The sequence below is a fragment of the Mus caroli genome, chromosome 1, assembly GCF_900094665.2.
Source record: "Mus caroli chromosome 1, CAROLI_EIJ_v1.1, whole genome shotgun sequence".
Taxonomy (NCBI): Eukaryota; Metazoa; Chordata; class Mammalia; order Rodentia; family Muridae; genus Mus; species Mus caroli.
Window position 1 is genome coordinate 178,910,778 of NC_034570.1, and position 4,295 is coordinate 178,915,072.

At 42.8% G+C, this 4,295-nt stretch overlaps 1 pseudogene; it reads right to left on the reverse strand.

Moving 5' to 3' along the window:
- Window positions 1–2,745: 2,745 nt before the first annotated feature.
- Window positions 2,746–2,801, reverse strand: LOC115032401 (annotated as a pseudogene).
- Window positions 2,802–4,295: the final 1,494 nt, after the last annotated feature.

Consider the following 4,295-nt stretch of genomic DNA (forward strand, 5'->3'; position numbering starts at 1 on the left):
GAAAAAGCACAAGGACCCCAAAAGTCATTCATCCTCCATGTCTGCAGGCTCTGCACATCAGGATCCAGCCAAGTCCAGCTCAGAATGCTCAGCAGACTGCATGTGAAATGAGCAGGTAGCAGGATTTCCATGCTCTTATTCTCTAAGCAATGCAGAACAGCACATATTTATATAGTGAGAGCATATGGAAAAATCACCAGCAGAAAAGAAACGGGTACTGCTACTTCTGCTAGGAAGGAAAGGGGGGAAGGCAGGAAAGAAGGAAAGAGTGGGGGAAAGGATGAGGAAGGGAGAGAGGAAGAAAGAGAGAGAGAGAGGGAAGGAGGGATGGAGGGAGGGAGGGGAAAGAGAGGAAGGGAGGGAGCCAGTGCCAGGTACAGTAGGATTGAGACTGGAAGGCTTCTCTTGGAAGTCCCCTCATTTTATGCTAAGGAAGGAGGTGTGGGCTTTGAGATTTAAACAGGATAATGAATGGTAATAAGTAGGAGGAAGGAGAGAGAGTCGGGGTGTGTATGGGGCACTGTGTGATGTACACTAGAAACCTGTATTGTTGTGGAATTTAACATTGTTGAGATCAGTGAGGGGGCTCAGCACACTGTGACTTGAAGGCCTGTTTATATCAGCAGTACACTGGATCCCTCCATTGTCTTCTTGTAAGCAAAGGATCTGAATTTCTGGGTGAAGCTTAAAATATTTTGCATAGAATACCTGGCATCAAGTCTGTGTGTGTGTTTACACATACAAACAAACATACACATATAAATGCATTCATACCTATGTACACACATACACACTCACACACACACACACACACGACAGGAAATGGCTCAGAGGGTCAGAGTGAGTCCTGTTCTTACAGGAGACACAGGTTTAGTTCTCAGAATCCACAACAGCAGGCTTACAACTGCCTGGAAGTCCAGTTCCTGAATACCTGGCGCCCACTTCTGGACTCTATAGGTACTGGCACCAACCTATCTACAAACCCAGCATCCTACATACAAAATTTACTAATAAAATAAAATTTCTTCATTAAGATAGGGTTTTAGTATGTAGCACTGGCTGTCCTAGAACTCACTATGTAGATCAGGCTACCCTCACAGTCACAGAAATCCACCTGTCTCTGCCTCCCAAGCGCTGGGATAAAAGGCATGCGCTATTGCGCATGGTTAAAGACAAAATGAAAACTTAAAAAATAACTGAAATAACATTTAACCTTAAGATGTCCAGTATTTTTACATCATCTTTATTTTGTGTATTTAGCTTGCTATTTGAAACACATTTTTTTTGTGTTAACCGCCCCCCACGCACTCACATATACACACACATATATATTTACAACTTTGTTTACATAGGAGGCTTTTCTTTTCTTTTTTTTACATTTTAGTTTTATTGACTTTAAAAATATTATGAGTTGTGAGCACAACGAGATACTATTGAAATGATCCATAATTATAATGAATAAATACGAAGACACTCGTTTGCTCTATCCCTGCAGTAATTGAATCAGGGCATTGGAGCGACTGACATTAAAATGACTGACTGTGAGTTTCCAACTCTCCTTATTGTTAGTTAGAGCCAAAGGCATCTCATAAACTGGGTGGAGGGAAGAGTGGAACAGGAATCAAGTTAAAATAGCCATAAACCTCTCAGTTGTCTGAGGGACGGTTGGAGAAACAGGAATTACTTTTGTAATTTTAAGTGAAAAGTTGTTTACTATAGAGAATTAGCTAACATATCACACACACACACACTACACACACACACACACACACACACACAGAGAGAGAGAGAGAGAGAGAGAGAGAGAGAGAGAGAGAGAGAGAGAGAGAGAATGAATCCCGAAGACATGCTCATTACCCCGAGGCTCCACACACTGAAGAAATTCCTAGAATAAAATGGTTGGGCTGATTGTGAGCAGAGCAGCTCCTGTCAATGCCACCAGAGGACGGGGTTAGGAAGGATGGATGGCAACAAGGAGGGATGGTCAGGGGTGACTGCTGCGGCTTAGATGGCAGCTTCTTATTGTACCCCTTTAAACAAACCAGAGGGCAGTCTTATTTGAGTTTAATAGAAGAACAGATTAGGTAAAAATCTTAACAGCTACCAAGAGGATTGGTAGAGAATAACTCATGCACCTCAAGTTAGGCATAGAACAGTTGAATGAGAAAGGAAACGCATGGACTTAAGAGAACTTGATGCTCTTCCAGAGGACTCAAGGTCTGTTCCTAGCACCCATGTTGGGCAGCTCACAACAGTCTGTCATTCGGTTCCAGAGAACCTGGCATCCTCTTCTGGCCTCCATATGCACATGCACATAGACATACCTACACACCAGCACAACTGCAGAAACACAACTATTTTTTTTTTTAATATTTAAAAGAATGGAAAAGCACCCTTCAAGAATGTAAGTGGGTTAGTGAGCTGAAGAAAGGACCCAGAGCCTCTACAGGACTCTTTGAAGCAACACAATTGGCAGCTTGATGCCAGCTCGTGACCAGTACTGCACAATCACAGAATTATCAAGCAGACATCAGCATGTCCTTATAGGGAAGTGCCAAGTGCCAGCCTCAGCTTGGGGAAGGATTCCTGAGGAGGGGGTGTTTGGGAGCAGGGAAAGGACACCTGACAGGGAAAGTATAACCTGACCGCTCTGTAGTCTGCTCAAGATGGCTCCCTAGACAGCTCTCTGCTCAAGACAGCTCTCTCTTGCTAGAAAAAACATTCTAAAAGCTCTCTGGATAGCTCATGGGTTTTCCAACAAAAGTCAGAAAGCCTGCCAGACAAATTCTATAAAAGTACTTCAATAGTTCTCTAGATCGCTCAGATCATGCAGACAAAAGCCCAGACTTACTTACACACCAATTCTATCCAATCATTTACCCAGGTTCCCTTTTGATTATCCCATGAATCAGCATTTTATGACCTTAGTCCCTTGATTCCTAGAAGAAGACAGCAGGTATTATTTTTGTTTTGTTTTGTTTTGTTTTGTTTTGTTTTGTTTTGTTTTGTTTTGTTTTGTTTTAACATAGCAAATGAATCCAGAGATCTGGTTGCCTTTGTAAGCATAGACAATAGCTAGCTGGGTGGGATCCCTGTCCTGAGACTACCATTTGTACCACTCCTGACCTAAATTTGCTCCTTCCCAGACTGACCTTGAACTCAATAATTTGCCTCAGAGATCTGTGTGCCTTTGTGTCTCTGACAAGCTGGCTCATTTGTGTACCTGCCTTGTTCTTTTAGGTCTGTGAAGCCCCTCATATAATTCATGTCACATCTTAATATTTTGCATAGTTGAGAAATTTATATTTTTAAACTCATGTTTTTAGAGTTCTTTCCCACAGCTTTAAGGGCTGTCCTGAAGGTCACAGCATTTACCAGCTTGCTGAGGAACGCATTCCCGCCTATTGGACTGTGTCTAGTTATTGTGGAGCCACTAACTTTGACAGGGACTGCATTTCCCAAAGAAGGAACATGAATATATGTACATTATACAAAGAAGTTTCATGTCTAGCAACCATCAGCACATGTGGAGGCCAACAATCTGCTAGCTATACTCCAGGGACAAGAACTGTGTCACATCACCCCTTCCACATGGCGATGTAGGACTCAGTAGAAAGGCTTGTGTCTCTGCCCTTTGCTTGCCAGACATAACCCAGCAGAGCACTAGAAACTGCCTGTTTCATTTCTATCTCCACAACTCTCATGACTGGATCAAGCCAACACAATCAGAACCATAGTCAGATCTCACGTGTAAGTGTGAAACCTCACTGTCACGATAGCAGAAAGCACAGCAGAGCAGATCTGCCTTCCATATCCACTTCAGGTAAAGTCCCAAGTCACAGCATAGGAGTCCCTGGCACCCACAGTGAGGAACTAATAGGAAGTCATGAGAGACCCATGTCTACCTTATGCAGGAAACCACAAACTCACTCACAGAAACAGGAAGTTGGTTTGTGGCTGCCAGGTGTAGTTCTCATGTGGTCTGAGGAAGTTCTAGGGTGTAGTATGGCGGTGTGAATACAGTTATCAAGACCATAAGTCACACAAGGAATTGGTCTGAAAGGGTGCATTTAACATTTATAATAATAAAAATATTTCTTTTATAATAATAAAAAATGGTAAAAACATAGCAGAACTCTGCATAGTTGAGGGTTCTGCTGCTGTGCCCTCCTGTCTGCCCCCCCCCCCACTCCCGTAGCCATATACAACGACTCAGGCTTGAAAAGACGCGTGCTTCTTAGCTATTCTATTTTAGACTCAGGGAATGTTTAGGGGCTAATTTGTAGTCAGTTTCT